At 36.0% G+C, this 23,920-nt stretch overlaps 1 long non-coding RNA gene across 1 annotated transcript in view; it reads left to right on the top strand.

Moving 5' to 3' along the window:
* Positions 1-23,349, top strand: part of LOC132534041 (uncharacterized) — a 35,976-nt gene extending 12,627 nt beyond the window's left edge. Inside the window, exon 2 of the long non-coding RNA XR_009545755.1 lies at positions 23,154-23,349. This is a non-coding gene — a long non-coding RNA (uncharacterized LOC132534041). The remainder of the gene's footprint in view (positions 1-23,153) is intronic.
* Positions 23,350-23,920: the final 571 nt, after the last annotated feature.

Genomic DNA, 23,920 nt, shown 5'->3' with positions numbered 1-23,920 from the left:
GACTGCCTCTACTCAGTAAATGAACTTTAAAAATTAAAAAAAAAAACAAACTCAGAGCTGACATTTGAGTTTGGTGAGAAGATAGTCTGTAGTGATAAGTATAAATTGGTGATCCTTTAAGGAAGAACGTCTGCAGAAAGTAGACTTTCTTAAGAAAAAGTGAAGTGTAGAAAGGAATTAGCATAAGCTACCATTTTGAGACGGCTTTCTATAAGGTAGAGAAAAAAAATCATCAGATAGATGCCTAATATTTTCGGAACAATGATTTGAATAATTCTGTTTTATTTTTGATATAATGCATTGGTGTAGACTTACAGTCTGGCAGAGATTATCCTGTGATGACCCTAGAAAGGGAATAAATAAATACTTAATTCAGCAAGCAAAGTTTTTTGCATGAGTGGCAACATAAAATCTAATAAACAATATAGGAACTTCCTTGATAAGAAAGTAGTTTATTCATTGCAAAAGGAAAGAGAAAAAATAATTGGTACAAATAAAAGATCATTGCTAGGTTTGGTCATGGATGATTAAAATACTTTTCTATGATTGCTTCTATTTTCTCAGGGAGGAGAGAAAGCCATCAGTCAAACATGAGAAGAAAATGAAAAAGTTATTGACTAGTAGCACTTAGTTTATGGTAATAAATTCAAAAATGAAAGGATATAGTTAAGTGTTTTCTCCAATTGGTTTTTAATAGGAGAAGAATAAATAAAATGCTAAAATTTACCAGATAAACAAGATGAAAAAGGAACACAAGGAAGCTGAAGTGTTAAGTATGGGTATAAGCTGTGATTTTTTTTAATATTTATTTTATTTATTTATTCCCTTTTGTTGCCCTTGTTTTATTGTTGTAGTTATTATTGTTGTTGTCATTGTTGGATAGGACAGAGAGAAATGGAGAGAGGAGGGGAAGACAGAGGAGGAGAGAAAGATAGACACCTGCAGACCTGCTTTACCACCTGTGAAGCAACTCCCCTGGAGGTGGGGAGCCGGGGTTCGAACCGGGATCCTTATGCCGGTCCTTGTGCTTTGCGCCACCTGCACTTAACCTGCTGCACTACAGCCCGACTCCCTAAGCTGTGATTTTTATAAAAGCCTCTAGAATGTAAACTGTGGTATAAGAGGTTGGAGGACTTGATTGGAGTTCACTGGAAATCAAATAAGTAGCATGATCAAGTTATTTGAGTAAAGATGGGATTAAATATTTACTGGACTGTTGAGGCCAGAATAAATTATTTTATGGTATTTTGTATAGATTCTGCTGTTTGAACCCAAAATTTCAGGGGTTGTACACCTATAGATAATAATAAGATCTAATTTGTGCTTATTGAAAAAAAATAAGCAAGGCTATAAAGAGGTAAACTGAGCTTAAACAGAAGCAATAAAAAACTGAGACACTCAATTGCAGCATTGGTCATTTCAATAGATGTTTGCATCATCAAGAACAAGAGTGACCAGGTGCTAAAACTTTCCCTTCACAGAGACAATTCAAGAGCACTATAGATTACTTCACATAGTACTACTACCAGACAGCATAATCTGATGGAATTACTTCTAAAGAGCTTTATTTTTCTCCTCAAGGAAGGAAAACAGGTTTTCTCAATATAGAACTTTGTAACATAACTACTTTAAATCTAGGCTCCAGAGTAGAGGTCAACACCATCATCATCATTGTAAGTGCTGCTGATTTTTTTTTTTTTTTGGCATTTTCCTCATGACAGTTCAGTAGAAGGAGCCAGTTGTCATCATGTACAGTGCTAATGATTGTGATGGAGTTGGTACTTGTAATAATGCCCTTACAAATAGATCTTGGTTTCTTTATTTGTTAATAGGTTTTACAAAAAATAAATAAATAAAGTTATGCAATATTATTCCTTTTAAATCCATGACCTAACTTAGAGATAAAATTGCATGAAAGTGTCAGTATTCAGGAAGAAGGAAGCTATATTTCTACATACTGATTTTTCCTACTGACTAAGAAATAGTAAGAATTTTGGGGAGGAAGACCAGAACACAGAGAATCATCAGTAAGAAAGAAGGAATGTTACCTACCCTGATATTTTACAATTTTGCTTCTGCTGTAGGAATGCAGACTATGTTTGGATCTGGTGTTGAAAAGAAAAAAAAAAGTATTGTGATTCACTAGCTTAGTTTTTTAATTAGTTATTTGATAATGGTTTGTCTGTCTTCTCCCAACATCTTATGATAACCCCCACAGTTCTCACAAAGTCCTAGAGAAAGTTTGGCTCTATCTTTACTTCCATATGTCTATCTTTCTCTCCCCCCCCCCTTATTTTTCTTTTTCTTTTTTTTTAACATAAAAAGTTAATTTTATGCAACTTGAGTAGGTCACAAGATGTCTTACATAGTTGTTCAAACATTTGTTCTAGGTTTGTCTGTAAGAATGTTCTTAGAAAAAAAATAGCATTTGAATAAGTAGACTGAGTAAATTAGATCATACACTCCCATGTTGGGGGATCTCTTAAATCTATCAACTATCTGTCTGTCTGTCTACCTGTCTATCTATCTATCTATCTATCTATCTATCTATCTATCTATCTACCTGCCATGTATCTGTCTCTCTACTTATATGTTCACATTTGTTTCCTACTAGTTCAGTTTGTTTGGAGTCCTTACTCTATGGAAAGCATTGCAACACATCCAAAAAAGTTATGACATTCTGTGGTCATGAGTAGGAATGTTCCAAGCTGCCCCAATTTCAGGACCCATCTTCCTCAGGTAGAACATAGAGTATGTTGTCCAGCCTCCCTTCGGAGGATGGAACATTCTCTACTGTTGTTGATCCACTTTGAGGACAAGGTCCTATGGGGGTCCACAGGGGGGTATATTGTGTTGTTCCTGATGGAGATAACTGATAACAATGGAGAGAGGAATTTATTCTAGGTCTAGGCCCATCATGTCTGTTGGAAATCTCAGGACTCCCCAACTAGAGCCCCAGCTGATGGAGTGGCCTGATAGTGACTAAAGAGTCATTGTTAAAGTATACCAGTTTCTTGCCCTTATTCAGCTTTTACACTCCTTGCTTTGATGAGGTTAGCTTTGGAGTGAGTGAGGGAAGTATAATAGGAAGTAGTTGAGGAGGGTATCTAAGTCCAGGTAGACACTATTTCATTATGGGATGCAGAGGTTACATAGGCTCCTAAGCTCAATATGGGCCCCAGATCAGGTCATATCGATGGGGTTCACAGTCAATAATATTTATACACCTTTCCCATATTTGGGAGCTACTGTCTTCCCTGATCCAACTTTCTGGTCCTTTTTCCAGAAATGATATCATATCTGCAGACAATAACTTGGATCTATCTGCATATCAGATTTCAGGCTCAAGGAAAAAAAGAAAAAAACTAATATAGTTATGGGCTTTTTGGAATAAAACTAAAATATGACTACTAACTACTTACAAAATGAAGTAAGATATATACTTCCGTATTTTAATCTCTTCCGACAGAACATTAGTATTATGATAACTACTTGATAAGTTTTAGAAGAAATACCATACAGTTGGCCAAGAGATATACTGGCAAAAACTATACATCAAGTAAAAGACAATTATTTTCCCTATGACAATCATAATTAAAATCATCAAACAAGTAAATGCATAAAAATTTGAGGTCAACTAAGACCCTACTAAAATCCTAGGTCTATTTCCTCCCTGAGCTGAGGCCAGATCCCATAAGCCTAATAACAGTTTGGATACAACAAATGACACTCTATTCTTTAACATCTGGGAGAAAATCTAAAGTCCTCATATAAAGAAGGGACTACAACAGCTGAATAAAGGCAAGAGACTAGCTCATTTACTTATAGCCATTTGGACCACTATCAGGCCACCCCATCGCCCTAAGTTCTAGATAAGGAATCTTTGCATTCCCCTATATACAATATAGGCCTAGAACTCTAACAGATTCCTCTCTCTACCATAGCTGTTCACATCAATTTGGGAATGTCATAATAAGCCTTTTTGTGGGCTTCATCAGAACTGTATCCTCACTAGCAATGGTAGGAACTGCCCCACTCTCGGAAGGCTGGGTCATCCTACTCTGCCACTCAAGGAAGACTGGTTCTGAAGTGAGTAAAACCTAGAATGTTCCCAGCTGTGGCAATATACTGTGATCTCAGAATGAAAGTGTTCCTCAAGTTGTACAGGATCCAGTGCTAAATATAACTATATAGGGGCTCTAGGTTGGATCACTGAATTAATTGCTTTTATATATCTTCTTCAAAGTGGGAACAACTCTTTGCCCTAATCCTGCTTTCTACTTCTATTCTCAACTCTGTCATCATCTTCCCAGACAATATTTCTGATCCACCCCCATGTTAGATATCAAGTTCAAGCAAATATTACTAAGATATAGGCTCCTAGAAACATACCTATTACTAAGATACATATGTTCTTAGAAACATACCTTAAATAGGCTTCCTAGCTTCCTTCCACCCTAAGATTGCTACTCTCATCAGCTCTATTCCTATGTTTGTATCTCTACTTATTAAACATTTTGTCCTGCTTTCCAGCTTACTGACTTTCAGCCATCAAGTTGCAGATGTTACAATGATCCCATCCTGACTTCTCTGGCAGATGATCTCACCAATGTGTCCTGGAACCTCACCTGGTCTCCATAGCCCTACCCTACTAGGGAAAGATAGAAATAGGATGGGGGTATGGATGTACCTACCAATACCCATATCCTGAGGAGAAACAATTACAGAAGCCAGAACTCATACCTTCTACAACCCAAAAAGAATTTAGGTCCATATTCTCATAAAGGGAAGCAATAAGGGAAGGAAACCAGGGGTCTCTGTGCCACTATTCCACCAAGACCAGAAGCAGTTGTCAGCAGGAATCTTATTTTTATACCACCAATGAAAAGGAAGTGAATCTGGAAAACACTAGAGGAAGCCAGAGACTGTTTCTCTTATTTGAGAAAGAAGGAGAAAAAAGGAAAGATACCTAGAAGCAGTGATAGTTATACAAGTGACTTAGAAAGGAAATGAAGGCAGGACCATTTAAAAGATGGAAATTAAAACATGTGTGTGTGTGTGTGTGTGTTTATAGATAGATATAAATATCAGCCCATATTGGTGACCATTAGAGAACTATGGCAGTTTCCAATGGGGAATAAGGGAATAGAACTCTGGTTGGAATTTTATGGAATTATGTCTCTTACAATTATTATCTTAAATTTTGTAATTCAATATTAAATAAATAATATTTTAATGAATATTACTTAGCATAATAGTTATGCTATACATTAAAAAATATGCTATACATTTTACACCTGAAGCTCTAAGGTACCCAGATCTATTTCCAGTACCAACATATGCGAGTCCTGCAGTGTACTGATTTAAAAAAGAAATCATGAAAAAAAAAAGGAATTTAAGAGCCACAAGTAGATATGGAAAAATAGACACAACTTTATAGACTATGTCTTGAATTTAGACATTTTTTATCTGGTCACAGAGAAGAATACTAAAGAAGAATTAAAACATTATTAGTTGTCTAATGTAAACATGTCTACTAGATTAGCTACAGTAAATAGATAATTTTGACATCTAATAAATCAAAGAGATTCACTTGTAGTATGAAAGGAAAAGCTTAGAGCCATCGATTTACGAGAATAAGAAAATCAAGACCTCTGAATGAAAAGATCACATTTTTAATAAGGCCTGAACTTTTCCAAAGCAAGTCTATATGCCTTGATGACTTCATAATCCCTTAGGTTTTGGAGATTATCTGAGGAATCCTCTTAGCATAACCATGTAGGGAGTTATCACTTCTGAACCTTATTCAATTATATAAATAGTGATACATACACATTTTTTCACAGCTTTAGAGAAAATGGAAAAAAAAAAAGATCAAAATAAATCTCCAGTAAATCTGATCACTCCTTTGGACAAAAAAATCTGCAGCATAAGGGAGATAACTATTTCTTTATTTCCACATTGCATTAGAACTTCAGGTGGGCCAGTTAAAAAGACTCAATTACATAATAATTAAATGTTTTAAGAAGTCACATAGCTCAAGATTTATGATGATTAGAGAATGCACACACAAGGGGGGGAGTTAAGAGGTGGTGCACCCAGTTAGGCACACATAGTATTAAGAGCAAGGACCCAGACAAGGTTCCAAGCAAGGATTCAGGTACAAGCCCCTGCTCCCCACCTTGGGGGGGGGGGTAGTATACAAGCACTGAAGCAGATTTGCATGTGTGTGTCCTTCTCTCCCCCTTTTTTTCTCTTTTGCCTCCAGGATTATTGCTATTGTTATTGTTGTCATTGTTGTTGGATAGGACAGACAGAAATTGAGAGAGGAGGGGACAAGAAAGAGGCAGGAAAGAGAGAGAGGGAAAGAGAAAGATTGACACACACACCCCTGCAGGTGGAGAGCTGGTGGCTTGAACCAGGAACTTTACAGAGGTTTTTGCACTTTGTGCCATGTACGCTTAACCTGCTGCACTACCACCTGGCCCCTTCTCTCTCCCTTTCTATCTCCCTATCCTCTCAATTTCTCTCTGTCCTATCCAGTGAAATGGAAAACATGGCTGCCAGAAGTGGGGGCGTGGGGTCCCAGCAATAACCCTAGAGAAAAAGAGAGAGACAGAGACAGAGACAACTTTCTTATTATGCCCACAATAAGAAAGTTTTATACACTTATATATGGAGTAGGTCAGGTACTTTGGAAGCAAAACTCTAAGCCAGGTTCATCATACTTTTGCTGTTAAACTCATTATATAAAGATGACTTATTGAGAACTGTCTTCAGTCTAATGTTCCTACTCACTGCTTCCTTCAAATACTGATAATAGGTTTGATGCACAACACTCTGCTGTATTATGAAACACAGCCCTTCTCTTCACCTTTTTTAATTTATTTTTTCTTTTCCTGGGGGATTAATGTTTTACATTTGACAGTGAATAAAATAGTTTCTACATGTATAACATTTCTCAGTTTTCCACATAATAATACAACCCCCATGAGGTCCTCTGTCATCCTTTTCTGGGACCTGTACTCTGTCCCCACCTTCTCTTCACTTAAAGTGGGTCAAATGATACTACCTTATCAACAGTGGTATTTTAATCTCTTCTGTCCAGTCTAGGTTAAAATGTGCTCTTATCATCCACTCATACTGTACTTTCTATATCTCTTTTATTCCACAGATGTTGAAAATTAGATATATGTTCTTTTATAGCTAATTGTCTTCATAGTATTTCAGTGAACTCGGTCATTGAAATAATTGTTTTCCAGCTTCTCTGTTACTTAAATATATTTATCTCAATTCATGATTGGGGGCAATGGGAAACCTTCCTAACTCAGTAACCAGAGACATACTTCCCTTTGCAGTTCTTTCTACATTCAGTAACAGTATAACTTAGTTGCATAAGAGAAAAGGTCAGAAGGAACAAAGAAGATGGACTTAAGTAGAGGAGAAATGAGGAAAATGGAAAGATTTCACTTTTACTCACAAGAGACAAATACAAGTTATCAGCAAGTTGTTTTGTTCTAACGCTTGTAGAACATTACATCTCATCATGTGTAATACTGTAACAAATGTATTTATTTGTGTATCCTATGGAAGTATTCATTACTAGAGTAGGTTACACAAAGTGGGTCTGCATATCTACATAGTAGATATGTTGAGAAATAACAGAACATTCATATGAGTGTAACGGAAATTTGGTATCACTTTAAATTGAGATACTGATTGATATATCATATTACTTCCTGTCTTTAGAAAATCTTAATACATATTCTAAGATTAAAAAAAAAACTGAGATGACTATAAAAAAATAGTTACAACCAGCATTCATGCTTTGTCATTCCAACACAGTTTAATATCTTCACAACCTGCTAGTTTAGTAAACTGATCATCAGGGCAGAGGTTCAAAATGGAGAAGCTGAGATCTTCTTGGGTTCGAATCAGCATTTTTGTTTGTTTGTTAGATTCTCAGGTTCATTTATAAGTTCATAAACTTCCAGATGCATTGACTCAGACTGTTAATGAAGTCTCAAAATGTGGGATATTCTATCATCTTTAAGAATGAAATTAATATTAGAACTTTCATTGCAACATAAAATATATTTTTCCATTGAGGGCTTCAGCTCACAAAGGAAAATGCTAGCATAAACCTAAGCCCCAATTTCAATTCATTTTGATCCTAAACCTAATCCCAGTATACTTTTACACCTTATATCTCAGGACTCCTGGAAGAGAACAAGAGGAAATCTTTGAGCCTGACTGGAATTCAGATAGGGAAAGATTCAAACGTAAATCACTCTGGGCTTTTTCAATTGTAAGTACGTAATTCAGTTCTCCTATATTAATCCTGATCTACTGTTCCAGGGAAAGAAGCCCAGAGATCTCTCTGGTCAGCTTTTCTATTAGATGTTAAAACAACCAGGTCAGGGACTAAAAATCAGAGAAATGAGCATTGACTTGAAGTTCCTAATTGGAGTTTTCAGCTGCAAAATGTCCTATGATGAAAGAATAGTTCATTCTTTAAGTGATATTTGCACAAGATACTTTCTCTACAATAAGACGCTTAAGTTCCTGGAGGATTGTGCTAAATATTTTCTTAACCATTTAACTCCCACAACACTACTGGCTGCTTCTTCCTCTATGCTGGTTGGCTTTCATTAATATGTTCCTGTTGCAATTTTCATCACAAAGAGACAATATGACATAGGGGTAAAGGTATGTGGTAAGTTCTAGAGGTAGACAATGTTTAACTCTGCCACTTAGAGGTTATTTGTTCTTGAGATATTTGGCTCACCTCTAGGAAACTTCATGGTTATGTGAATACCAAATATTCTAGATTAGTACATAATTAGCAATAATGTAAGAATGTGAAATAACAAAAGATGTTTGTTTTATAAGTGACTTTGCATAGGAAGCCAGGCAGTGGCACAGCGGGTTAAGCACATATGGCGGAAAGCGTATGGACTGGCAACAGAATCCTGGTTCAAACCCCTGGTTCCCCAACTGCAGAGGGTTCACTTCACAGGTGGTGAAGCAGGTCCGCAGGTGTCTATCTTTCTCTCCCCCTCTCTGTCTTCCCCTCCTCTCTTGATTTCTCTCTGTCCTATCTAACAACAGCAATTAACAACAACAATGACGACGATAAACAACAAGGACAACAAAAGGGAAAGACAATTTTAAAAGAAATGACTATGCATTCACTATATGCATATACGTATATTACATACATGTGTGTATATAAATCAGATATGCCTATATATGAACATACAAAGACATATGCATCCATGCTTATGGCTGTTGGGCATACTGGCCTTTGAACCCTATAAATTCTGTGTCTCTAAATTCCTATTGGCTTATACTCCTTAGTATTATTATTGAATGGAACTTATATATATGAATGAATGGATAGAGAGAAAGGTTGAGATTAACATCTGCTGAGTTGCTCTAAAAGAATGTAACGCTAAGGGCGAGATGGTGGGACACCCAGTTGAGTACGCATGGTCCAATGCACAAGGTTCAAGTCACTGGTCTCCTTCTGCAGGAGGAAAGCTTTACAATCTGTGAAGCAGTGCTACAGATATCTCTCTTTCTCTCTTCTTGTATTCCCCTTCTCTCCCTCTTGATAGCTGTCTCTCTCCAATAAACAATAAGTTTTAAAAAAAGAACGCCATTCTTTCACTATGCTTAATTAGTCTAGGAGACTTTCTCTTTCTATGTTGTTATCAACTGTACTTGATGGTAATGTGTGTTTTACTGACCCAGTGTAAATAATAACTTTTCTCATTTAGTAAGCCTTTCCTGGACAAGTCATACCATCTTGTTATTTCTTGTTTGTTTGTTTGTTTTTTCTTGTCAATATACATAAGCCATGTATCTAAAATACTGATTTCATTTTACTTACAAGAACTCAACAATTATGCTAAACATTGTGTTTTGGAAGCTTCCTAAAATAAACTCAGCAACCTTCTTGAAAATGAACTGCAATGCAGACAGATTTGCTTTGAGGAATTAGAGCTGAAACCCCTGACTTAAGTATATCTGCCACCTTAGGAAATAGCAACCCTCTCCTGAGTGAAATATCCTAAGAGCATCACAACCCAATTGCTATAGCTTATTTTAAATATTGACTCACAAGTTCAGGGAAATCTTGGCAAAGCAGATCAGGATAAAGTTTGTGTAGGCTCTGACTGAAAAGTGAAAGCTCAGAGGAGATGCAATCTGAGAGAAAAACAAACTCTCTACAGAAATCCTGAAGATGGGTGGGAAGTAAAGAGCAGGAGGTGATGCTTTTTGAGAAAAGCATTGGGAAAAATGTGGAATTGTTTTTATATCCTAATTCTTAGAAATGGCAGGCACACTTGGCTATTCAAACATAAGTGATGTGATATGCAAACAGCAAACAGATGAGGAGAGATTAAGTTATGATGGGAAAAAGTAGTGACTAAGGTTTTCTTTGCCACCTAAGCAGTTAGTTGTGCACCTGTTACCAGTATTATACTTTATCTGAAACCAACTTTCTTGCCGGAATTTCCAAATGCTTATGAGTGAAGTCTTTAAAAACTGGCTGTGTTTTGCCATCTTGTCTTAATTTCAATTCTTTGAGCATTTGCCATGCTCCCCCAAACTTTGTCAACTCAATATTACCCTTGAACTTGATTTTCCTTAACGGAGAACATTCTTTCATTTTTCCATGATGTAAAGTACTGTGACAATTGAATGAAACAAACAGAGCTTCAACTTTAGAGCTTACTATGACCCAGAGGTCAGCAAACTTTTACTGTAAAGGACTACATAGTAAACATTATTTTGTATATGTGAAGAACTCAATAGTCTCTGTAGCAACTATTGAACACCACTATTGTCATTCAAAAGCATCCATAGGCCATATGTAAAGAAATGACAGTGGTTATGTATAAAACATAGTTTATAAAAATACATAGTAGATTGAGGTTTGCTATAGTTTAGAAACACCGGTTATAGTGTTTTTCACACACAAAAAAGGTGCAAACAATTTATGACATACCAATTATTCCCCTTTAGATGATAGTCTTTCTATCTCCCCTATTCCTCTAGCAAACTTATGTCATCTTTCTCATATATATCCTTCCATTTGCATCTCTAAGCTTATTTTTCACTATCATCTTTGTTATAATTCCAAATATAACTCCACTGATTATTGTTTTCAACATGTCAGGAACAATACTAACTGCCTTAAGTGCTCTATATTATGCAGTCTTCAAAAAACTTCATATACTGATTACTTTTATACCCATTTTCATACATGAATTGTTTTTGGAATGACTAAATAATGTACACAAAGTCAATATCTCATAAATGCCCTTTGTGCATTCACTGTCAGAAGATAATGCACTGCATCTAATAATTACCTTGCCACTAAGGTAAATTTCCCCTTCTCTGTATTTTTGCCTGTGTTATGAAACATCTGCAGAAATGCTTACATAGGGGCTGGACGGTGGCACACCTGGTTAAGTGCACATAGTACTAAAGACAAGGACCCAGGTTCAAGCCCCCAGACCCCACCTTCAGGGGGAAGCTTCATGAGCAATGGAGCAGGGTTTCAAGTATCTCTCTGTCTCTGACTCTCTCTGTCTCTCCCTTCCTCTCAATTTCTGGCTATCATTACCCAATAAATAAATAAAGATAATAATAAAAAATGTTAAAAAGAAATGCTTATATAAATGAATGTTAACATTATACTTCTTTATGTAAATGATTTTTTTTCAAGATTTTACCCAGTCCAACTTCTTCCTATTCAATATAAAAAGTTCCTAAATTTATGGTCTGGGAGGTGGCACAGTGGATAGTGCTTCAGACTCTTAAGCATAATGTCCCGAGTTCGGTCCCTGGCAGCAAACCTACCAGAGTGATATCTGGTTCTTTCTCTCTATATATATCATTCTTCATGAATAAAATATTAAAAAAAAATAAAATCTTAAAAAAATAAAATATTTTTAAAAATCTTAAAAGTTCCTAAAATTTCATAATTCATGCTTAAACACCATGCATGTAAATTATGAAGATTTATAGAAAACTATATGTATACATATATGTGTACATATACATACACATATATGATGCATCCATTGAACTAAAATCAAAGCAAGGGAGGCAATATTTCAAAATATTAAAAAAATAAAAGCACATTTTCCATAGGTTATAAAACTCCATATACTTTAATTTTATAGTTTTAAACAAAATTTAAAATAAAACACAATGCACACGCGATTTCTTTTAAGGCAGTTGAGAGAGGGAGAAAGGTGGAGATTAGAAGGAAATCAATTGCCTTTAAGGATAAATAATCAAATGCATTTTTTTTCATCAGATTTATTGCTAGCTCTTGGTGCTTACACAATGAATCCACTACAAGTCACTGCTCCTAAATGCCTTTTTTTTTCCTTTTTCTTTGAAAGGGTAGAGAGAAATTGAGAGGTGAGGGGGATATAGGTTGGTAGGACAGTAGGTAGGTAGACAGATACACCTTTAGTTCTGCTATACTGATAGTGAAGCTTCTGTCCCACAGGTGAGGACCAGGGGCTTGAACCCAGATACTTGTGCATGGTAATGTATGTGCTTAACCAGGTATGCTATAGGCCTCAGGGGAAAAAAAAATAAGGCAAAATTATAGCTTTTACAACTATTGAGAGAAAATAATTCTGAACCTATGATTGTATCTTCCAATTAAAATTTGATTTCGGAACAGGAAAATGAAGTGATCACAGAAAGTTAGACATAAGAACTTGAAATACTGTCAAACTACAGTTCAAGCATATGGTTTATAAATATTTGAAATGCTGGCCTGAAGTAGCATATGTTAAAGGAATAAGAAGATTGGAATATAGATATTGAATTTTTTGTGTAGTATTTAGAATTAGGGCAACAACATTTAATAAATTTATACTTGTTAGATTAAATATGTACAATCTTATTTTAATGATGTAAGAAAGCAAGTAAATAGTAAACCAGAAAAAATGAAAATGTCTTTAAATTTTATAAAATGAAAAAACAATCCACTTATATATCTCAATTCAATAAAGTTAGAGAATCAGAAAATAATAATAATAATAATAATAATAATAATAATAAAGGTGGAGCCAAAATGAGGCCAGAAGCAAAGCCAAGGGAAGTTCTCCTCAAGAAATCTACTCAGATTCTGATCTACCTGTCCAGAAAGAAGATCACAGAGTATGCAAGATGCTTAGGAGAATGGGATGCAAAAAAGCCACAAAAGATATCTGTAAAATATGTGAATAACAGGGCCAAGAACATTGAACACAGGACATCTGTGAGTTGTCTTTATTTTATACATTAGATGCTATTAAAAAATATTAAGTATTTTATCATTTGTAACACTTTTTCTTTCTTTCTTTCTTTCCTTTTTTCTTTTTTCTTTTCTTTCTTTTTTTTGCCACCACAGCCATGGCTGGGTTCATGCCTACACAATTCTGCCACTCTAAGATGGCTTTTATTTTTTAAAATAGAGACTCAGAGACAGAGGAGAGAAAGGGAGAAAGGGGCAGAGGGAAACAGAGAAGAGACAAAATTATCATGCCAACACTTGCAGAGATTCCCTCATGCAGGTCCCCCCAAGTGATGACTGACACTCGAATCATGGTTCTCGGGCAAAATATGTAATCTACCAAGTGAACTAACTAGTTTTTGATCCCTTAGTGCTTGTTTTGATTAAACATGCCTTAAATAATTAACTTAAATAATTGACTTCAGAAAATGAAAAAAAAAAGGAAATTAACTGGAAGATTTGAAAATATGTACTTTTAAAATTAATAACAAAATAAAGATTACTTCAAAAACTGATAAAATAAATATCTGTAACACTGATGAAACAGAAAATATTATATTATAGATAATAACAATGAAAAGAATTCAAAGTTATAGACACAATTATGACTTTGGGGAAAAAAAATTACAGAGAATTCTATCAGGTGGTTCAGAAGGTAGTGTGGTGGATAAAGCACTGGACTCTCAAGCACAAGGTCCTGAGTTCAATCCTGGCAGCACATGTACCAGAGTGATGCCTGGTTCTTTTTCTCTCCTCCTAATCTTTCTCATAAATAAATAAATAAAATCTTTTAAAAAATGAATTTCTAAAAAAAATAATTCTAAGAAACTTTATATGGCATCTTGAATGAAATATGCAATAAATAGCTAAGAAAGATATTGTTTCAAAATTAAATTTTTAAAAGATTAAAAATATATTACTGTGGAGTTCTAGCGAACATTTAAGTTTTTTTCTCAAATTACTTTATGAGAGGGTGATGATTTATAGCACAGTTGTTGGCACACTGGTACAATCATTCACCTCCCTATTATAGAATATATATATATATATATATATTCCTCAACTTAGATCCTTTTCATCACTATGCACTGAGATCACAATGTCCTCTCAACTCTCCCTATCCCCATCTCCCCCCAGTCTCCTTTGATTGGGTAGAATACAGCACCTTCATTCAAGTTCAACCTTATGTTTTCCCTTTCTGCCCTTTTTTCTCAAGTTCTGTAAAGTGAGAACATCCATTGTTCATCCTTCTCATTTTGTTTAGATCACTTAACGTGATTCCTTTGAGACCTATCCAGGATGAGTCAAAGGAAATGAATTCATTATTTACTTTGGGTAAACCCCAGGAGAGATATGGCTGAGTCAAAGAGTTTAGTGTTCTGAGAAGTCTGAAGAATTTCTACAGAGGATGAACAAATTCATATTCCCACCAGCAATACGGAAGGGTTTTCCCCCTCATATCCTCACTACACTTATTGTTTTTGTCCTCTCTAATATATTATATTATCACAGGTGTAAAGTGGTATCTCATTATCATCTTTATTACCAACAGCATTCCTCCAATAATGAGTGATTTTTGAGCATTTTCTCATATATCTGTTTACCCTCTAGATCTGTTCTTTGGTGTAGACTCTGTCCAAATCTTCTCCCCATTTTTAAATGACTTGTTTATTTACTTGTTGCTGTGGTTAGTGAGTTATTTCTGTATTTTGGTTATTAATCTTTTATCTATTGTATGGAATGGAAAGATCCCTCCTATAGAGTGTCTGGTTTGGTGACAGTTCTCTTTGCTGTAAAGCTTTTCAGTTTGATATAATTTCACCTGTTCGTTTATTTAGTTTCCCTTGCTATTGAACTCGTCTTTTTTATTGAATTATTTATTTATGTATTTGATAAGACAGAGAGAGATTGAGAGAAGAGATAAAGAAGGGGATAAAAAATGAGAGAGAGAGAAAGAGAGAGAGAGAGAGACCGACCTGAAGCACAGCTTTACCACTAGTAAAGCTTCCCGTCTTCAGGTGGGGGCTGAGGGCTTGAAACTTAGTCATTATGCATTGTAACATCCATGCTTGGCAAGGTGTGCCACTTCAAGTCCAATGTTTGATTTTTTTTTTTTATTCAGAGCACTGTTCAATTTTGGTTTATAGTGATACAAAGTATTGAAGTGGGGAGTTTGGAGCCTCAAGCATGAAGAATCTCTTCTATCTCCTCAACCGTTAAGATTTTTTTTTCTTTTCTTTTTCTTCTTTTTTTTTTCTTTTTCAACCAGAGCACTGTCTACTCTGTGGTGTGGTGTTGGGAATTAAACTTTGTTCTTTGGTGCCTCAGACATTAAAGGCTTTTTGCAAAACCTTTATGCTATCTCCACAGCCCTTTGAACTCTAATCTCCAAAGAAGGCATCATAAAGTGTTCAACCAATGTCTTCTTCTATATATTTGTTGATTTCTAGTGTAATGTCTCTTCTTTGAGTCATTTGGTGTTGACTTTTGTGCATGATGATATGTGGTGGTCCTACTTCATTGTTCTCCATGTTTCAACCCAAATTTCCCAACAACATTTGTTGAAGCAACTCTCCTCTGTTTATTGTTTGGGAGCCCTTCTAAAAAATTAGTTGTTTCTAGGTATGGGGGTTTATTTCTGGGCTCTCAAATCTATTCCATTGGAGGAGAAAAGGAGAAACTCACTATTTGCAGATTATATGATAGTATACTTAGACATTTGAAAAAAATCAATGTAAAATAGCTCAAAATTATTAAGCAATATAGGAACATGACAGCTACAAAATTAATATACAGGGCCAGGTGGTGGTGCACCTGGTTAAGCAAACATGTTAAAAATGTGCAAGGACCTGAGTTCCATCCCCCACTCCTGACCTGCAAAGGGATAGTTTTGCAAGTGGTGAAGCAGTGTTGCAGATGACTCTCTGTTCTCTTTCTGGCTGTCTCTATGCAATAAATACATATTTAATTTAAAAAAATCTGTGATGTTCTGCTATGCAAACACTAAGATAGAAGAAGAAATCTAGAAATCAAGCAAATCACTGTAAAAGTAAAGACATCAAGTACCTAGGAATAAACTCAACAAATGAGGTGACTAAACACAAGCAGATAGATTGTAAAGAAGAGTTTGAACTTGAAGAGGCAATATGTGAACAATCCACATGAATTTTAATTCCCTGATTCTTTTTTGTTCCCATGTTTTGTCTTAAAAACTCTCTCTCTTTCTAAATCCCATTACTTTTTTGCCCTATTTTGACCAGAGTGAGTGAAAATAGGGCAAGGATACTTGATATTTTTTCCTTTCTCCTTACATACTGAGAAGATATCTTATGTTAACTGGTTTATCTTATGCTTTGTCTGACGGGTTAGGGTTATTTTACGTCACTCTAAATATTGAAATGTTTAAGTTGTAGAATCACTGAAACTTCTGCTTTAGAGCAAGGAGGCTTATGATCTGAAAACTCTTTTTTAATCTTTTTAAACTATGAGTTGTTATGTCCTAATCAAATATCCCTTCATTCATAAAAAGGAAGAAAAACTGACATTATCTACTCCAGGCTACTTTCACTTCTTGAAAATCTCTTCCAGATGCCAATTGTATTTCCCCTTGACTCAACAATTGTCTTAATTGAGATTTCCTGAGCACCTACATCTTCTTCCCTTTTCTCTAATTTTCTTTGTCTCAGAGACCTCTTGAGAAGCAAAAGAAAGAAAGATGAAAGAAAGCAAAATGAAAGAGATGGGGCAATAATCTCAGAGATGGCTTATGACAATGAATGAATCAAAATTTAGATTCCATTTTCCCCAGTCCCTGTGCTCATCCTACCAGTTTCTTGCTCATGTTTTATTTCCTTTCTGTTGTTTCCTTCCTTAAGTAGTATTGCTGGTGCCAGGTGGGAACAACAGCTGAGCATTCAGGAGGTGACAGACAGAGCCTGATAAGACTGCTAATAATGTACTCTGGAAAAGGAGCTCCATTCCAGCCACTGATGGGAAATTGTGCAGATGCAGTCACATCTGCCATGTTGTCCCCTCAGGCTACTGCTAGTTCCCGCGAGAGTTTGGGACATTCTCGGAGTGCCTGTTTTGCCATGTTGTGCCCTCAGGGCATTGTCTATTTCCCCTCGATATTTGGAGTGCTTTGGTTACTCCTCCCCCCTCCCATTTTCACGAGAGTTATTATCCTATCCTGGAGTGCTATGGTTACTCCTCCCCCTTTCCATTCTCGTGAAAGCTGCTCCTATAAAAGCCCTTCTTCTTCCACACCTCACTCTCTTGTCAGCGCTTTACTTTGGTGTTCAGACGCAGGAAAGGTTACTGCGTGAGGCAGCCATTTTCGCTACCTTCATGTGGCCCAAACTGTTTCTCTAGCACCCAACTCTGAGGTGCCAGCGCAAATAAAGATTTGTGTTCCCTCTTCGCTCGGACCTCCTCTCTCTCTTCTCTGCAGCAAACAACAACAAGCCACAGAGATGAATGCCATCTCTGAGGAAAACCCACACATGTACTCAACTTCCCCCATAATTCCACAGTTTCTGCCCCCAACCCCCCCAAAGATATTTTTATTTTTCAAATGGAACTGTAAAATACATCTTTTCTTCAACAGTGGTTTCCAGAGTGGGTGGCATCATACTGAATACAATTGTAGATGACTCCTTATTAAATTTGTTTGAGCTAAGTTCTGATTTCAAGTATTTTAGCCTTTATAAGAGGATGTACTTATAACCTAAGTATTATAGCAAAATTATTGTCATTACTGGAAAGAATATGTTTATACTCCAAGAAAATTAAGGATAAATGTGACTGCCAATGCTTTTCTAGCTAGCATCAACCATCTTTATTATAAGTGAATGATTGAAAATTGAAACTAAGTTTGAATGTAGGCTTCCCAGAACTATGGGGCATATTCCTACTAGATTAATGTTCCTCAAAAGGAAATATTTATTACTAAGTATGGTTGCTGAAGCCAGTGGAATATCTATCTGCAAGATACCTTAGTTGTACATGGCAAGGATATGATACATCCATGGTTTTGAAGTAATATCATGAGGATTTAATAATTGTCATGGTAAAGAGCACTTATAAATTTGGTAGTAATACTGACAGAAGCGAAACAAATGTAATGCATTTATATTTAAATAATGTTATGTCACAGCGATAAATATTTTTTAAAGATTTTTAAAAATTTATGTATTAATCAAAAAGATAGGAGAAGAATGAGAGAAACAAGCAGACATCTTTCCGGTACATGTGCAGTCAGGGATTGAACTCAGAAGCTCATGTTTGAGATTCCAATACTGTATGCATTGTGCCACCTCCCAGAACACTTACAGTGACAAATATTAACACTGTATAATATTTATCTTGTTGACATTTCAGTTAGTGAACTCATCAGAGGTATTTTAATACAAAATATACATATATATGTGTGTATATATATATATATATATATATATATATATATATGAACTTTTCTGATCTCAGACTTCCTGATACTTGTTATTAGAAATCCTACTGATTATTACCTTTGCATCTATATTTGCTAAATATGTTATTTGTCTACAAAGTACATTTGATGTACTCACAATTACACTATTTGATGTACTAACACAATTATACTATTTAATGTACTTACACAATTACACTATTTGATGTACTAACAATTCTTTCTATACCACAATGGCTGTTACATAAAATATGTTACAACAGAAACCAAGAAACCAGATACAGAATTCATTTGAATATCAGAACTAGTGACCATCTAGTCAGTGAGGGACTAGGCAATGACATATCCAAGAAGTGCCCATATTACAAAGACCGGGTTCAAAACCCTATTCACTACCTCTAGGAGCAAGGTGCATGAGCTCTGAAGTAGTGCTGCAGGTTTCTGTCTTTCTCCCTCTGTTTCCCTTTCTTCTCTCAATTTCTCTCTGTCCTATAAACTAAATTAAAAGGGAAAAAAAAGGAAAAATTGGCCAATGGGAATGCTGAATTCACAGTGCCTTCACAAAGATCCAGTAATAATTCTGGTGACAAAAATTTTAAAAAAGAAGATCATCTAGTCAGTCTTAGTTTTCAAATGATAACAGTGATGCTCAAGGACAGTATTTTTTTTTTTACTTTAGCTCTTCTCAAAATAGAGTTAAGCGCTGGGTGGTGGCACACTTAGTTGAAAGCTCACGTGGCCCTGTGCAAGGACCCAGGATCAAGCCCCCGATCCTCACCTGAAGAAGGGAAGCTTCACAAGTGGTAAAACAATGCTTCAGGTCTCTCTCTCTCTCTCTGTCTCTCTCTTTCTCTCTTCTCATGCCTCTCCATTTATCTATCATATTAAATTAATAAACATTAAAAAATAAATCAATATAAAAATAGAGTATGGGTTTATAGCATTTCTAGAGTATGTGCTTATTTCTGAAGTATGTGAGCAGTGATAATCTGTGGCATAGATAAAATTGAGTTCTTGCTTTTTATAGTTTCCTTTTCTTTCCTTCTTTTTCTCTCTCCTTCATTTATGTCTCTCTCCTTAAACAGCTCATCCCCTCTCCTATTTATAATATTTGTACCTTGTCCATAGAATAAATTCGCTTTAGTTGATATTTGAGTAGAATATAGTACAAAAATATTCCAGGGAACAAAACATCTAAATGCAAAATATATGTGTCATTTGAAGCAGTAACAATGTTGCAGAAAGATTTTCTATCATTTATGACTATTACTTAAGATTGCATTTGGATATTCTTCAAACTTTAATCGCTTGCAACCCATTTGTGTCAGTAATATAATATGTATTATAAAATATCAAAAAAAGGAGCTTATGAGATGTTTGCATTTTCTTTTAAAACTGAAAAAGTGACAGCAATAAGGCAAAAAGATCTTTCTGAGAAATTATATGCAACATAGATTGGCCTACATGATCACATACCAGTGTTGATGAAGCACAAACAGAATAAGAATTTCATATATAGGTATATATTTTTAATTAAATGGGGAATAAAATTGCAGAGTGTGAATTAAAAAAGAAAAAAAAAACAGAAAAAGAAGTGATTTCACTTGCCTGTTCGTTCCTCTATTAATTTATGCTATCACTTTCTGTGTCTTCTAGTTCTCCTTATCTTTTTTTTTTTTATTTTCCCATTTTTCCTTCCTTTCTGACTCTCACTCTTCTTTTTTCTCTTTACTATAGGGGATTTTAAACTCCCATTGTATCATTTTTTACTTGACACTGAAGTCAAATAATACATGTTTTAGAATTGTGTTTTATCAACTTTTAAGAGCAAGTAATTTTAAGATTTCAAGGGGGAATTAGTCCATCACAGACTTTACAAGATGATCTTTCAGTAAGGAAGTGAATTTTGAATTGGGGAATTCAACATTTCTCCCCATAACTGACTATTTCTGTCTCAAAGAATTCATAGAATTATAAGAATTTTAGATGATGACTATTATTTAGATCATGATAACTATTCATTCTTTGTTAAAATGTGCTCTCACAAAGGATTTGTTATTCACATATACCACAACAAATAACAACAACAACAACAAAACAGAGTGAGAGGGAAAAAATGCTTTAAATGCCCTTAGTTTGAAATCAATTAAAATATGATAATAATCATATATTTCCAACAAATACATTGGTTGACCCTGGGAAGAGATAATTATGGAAGTGGAAGAAGAAAAGGGAAAAGAAAATGGATAGGTTATTAAAGATAGAGAGGAGATACAGTACTAACAGAAGCTAAATTTCTAATTAATATGTGCCTGAACAGTTTATTTATTTATTTATTTATTTATTTATTTATTTATTTAGTAAAATGTATGTATCTAGTAAGAGAGGAAGAAAGAAAGAGAGAACAAGTTTAACTCTGGTATGTATGAGACCAAACTTAACTTCACCTATAGAAATCTTACACCATTGAGTCACCTCCTCTATTGACAGTCCCAAATTGTTAGGCAAATAGATAAATAGGTACATTCGGTTATTAGAATCTCACTGCTTTTTTTTTTTTTTCAGAGCACTGCTCATCTTTAGTTTATAGTGTTGCAGGGATTGAACCTGGGACTTTAGAGCCTCAGGCATGAAAGTCTCTTTGTGTAACCATTATGCTAGCTACTCCTACCCCTGTTGGCATATTTTTATTTATTTGTTTGTTTATTTATTTATTTATAAAAAGGAAACATTGACAAAACCATAGAATAAGAGGGGTACAACTCCACACAATTCCCACTACCAGAACTCCGTATCCCATCCCCTCCCCTGATAGCTTTCCTGTTCTTTAACCCTCTGGGAGTATGGACCCAAGGTCATTGTGGGATGGAGAAGGTTGAAGGTCTGGCTTCTGTAATTGCTTCCCTGCTTAACATGGCCATTGACAGGGTGATCCATACTCCCAGCCTGTCTCTCTCTAGTAGGGTGGGGCTCTGGGGAAGCAGAGCTCCAGGACATATTGGTGGCGTTGTCTGTCTAGGGAAGTCTGTTTGGCATCATGCTAGCATCTGGAACCTGGTGGCTGAAAAAAGAGTTGACATACAAAACCAAACAAATTGTTGATCAATCATGAACTTAAAGGCTGGAATAGTGCAGATGAAGAGCTAGGGGGCATTCCATTTTGTAGATAGTTAGTAGATATTTTAGTTATATTCCAAAAGGCTTGTGGCTATACCAGTTTTTTGTTTGTTTGTTTGTTTTTGTTTTTTTTCCCTGAGCCTGAAATCTGATATGCAGGTGGAAATTACAGAAAATTCTGTCTCTGGTTAGGATCACGTTCTTTTAAGCCTTCCAGAGTTAGAGTGACTAGTCTTTCCATGTCCTTTTCAGTAGATAATGCAGAATTACAGTCAGATGGCCATCTCTGGAAAAAATTTGAAGTGAAAATTTCCATCTTGCTATCTTCCTCTGTATGTGAACTGTGCCCACTGAGCCTGCTCCAAGAGTCACCCAGTATCAGGGGTCTTTTGCCTTTGTTCACAGGTTGAACAAAAGCCTACCCAGTCTCCTCATGACTTCCAGTCCTCAGCTAGAATAAAATCCAGCATCTATACCTCTGGACATGAGTAACAGTGATCAGTGATAGTCTTAACCAGATGAAGAAAAATTTTTATTAAAAATGTAAATCAAGTAGAACTCAGACTCCCAGACCTGGCGTCTTGGCTGGATCCAAAGTGATTTTACAGAAGAAATCCACTTATCAAGCATTTTGGTGGCAACATGCATCTATAAAGTTTCAGTGATGTGAACATTCCTAAGTAGCCACGAGTGTGAGTGACAGCACCACAGTGGAGCTCACATCCAAGTTCAGTCTCATCTGTGCAGTCCTGCTGCTTGGCCTCCCTCTCCCTCTTTGTCCTGCTTTTCCTTGTTCCCATTCATCACACTCCTGCCTTAACTGCTTTGTTCGACCTGCTTTCAGTGGGTCTGTATTTTCGTCTGTTTGGCTGACATTGAATTTCCTGGAGATCTGTACATCAAGTTCCTTTCTAAAATTTGATGGGTTAGGAAGCTTAGTCTCACAATAAGTGTCTTGCTACATTTTTTGAGATGTTTTATGGACAAAGAAAACCTTACAGATTTATTTTAAAAAAAAAAAAGGGATAAGATAGTTTCTGCTTCCCTACACCTTAGAGTCTTTGTTAAAAGATAAGTTCTTTTTCCCCATGAATCACCCAGGACCTTCCAGATAACGGCTACCATGACAAATAATATAAAATATAATCATAAATGAATAGGAAAGATACATCCCCCAATACTCAGTTGGTCAAGGCACCAAACCTCTTTTTCTATAAAGCATTCAAATCAGATGCCCTGCTAACCATGAGAAGCAGATTGTTTGTGTTTCTTCCACAGGAATCCCGGAAAAAAACATCTGGACCCCTGCACACCCTGACATCACCCACTAGATGGCACGACTACAGTAGCACACCCCCCGAAACCCTAGATGTCACCTGACGCGATCTGAAGAACCTGATTCACAGACTCCAAGGACAGAACCTTTTTACTGCCTGTCTGCCTTTCCTGCTTTTGCTTTGACCTGTCATGTTTTGGTGGTTCCAGATCACTTTCTACAGAAAAGCAGAATTCCAGAGGCTGACCTTCCTCATGCAGCATTTCATCCCCTGCCATTTCTCCCCCTAGTCGCCTACTTTGGACTGAGACCTTTATCGGACTTGCTGGTATACCCTTTGGACACTTTAGACAATTTTACAGCAGCTTTCTTCCCTTTACGTTGCTGGTTTTTCATAGACTGACCCTGAGTAGTTCACAGACTTTGCACACTGTTGCCCTGGGCATTAGATAAAAGGAAAGGGGGAGATGCTGGGAAATTGTGCAGATGCATTCACATCTGGCATGTTTTCCCCTCAGGCTACTAGTTCCCATGAGAGTTGGGACATTCTGGGATTGCCTGTTCCGCCATGTTATGCCCTCAGGACATTGTCTATATCCCCTCGATATTTGGAGTGCTTTGGTTACTCCTCCCCCCTCCCATTCTCACGAGAGTTATCATCCTATCCTGGAGTGCTATGGTTACTCCTGCCCCTTCCCATTCTCATGAAAGCTACTCCTATAAAAGCCCTTCGTTTTCCGCACCTCACTCTCTTGCCAACGCTTCACTG

The sequence above is a fragment of the Erinaceus europaeus genome, chromosome 17 (genome assembly GCF_950295315.1).
Source record: "Erinaceus europaeus chromosome 17, mEriEur2.1, whole genome shotgun sequence".
Taxonomy (NCBI): domain Eukaryota; kingdom Metazoa; phylum Chordata; class Mammalia; order Eulipotyphla; family Erinaceidae; genus Erinaceus; species Erinaceus europaeus.
Note: the sequence above shows the minus strand (reverse complement) of the source record. Positions and strands in the feature narration are given on the sequence as shown.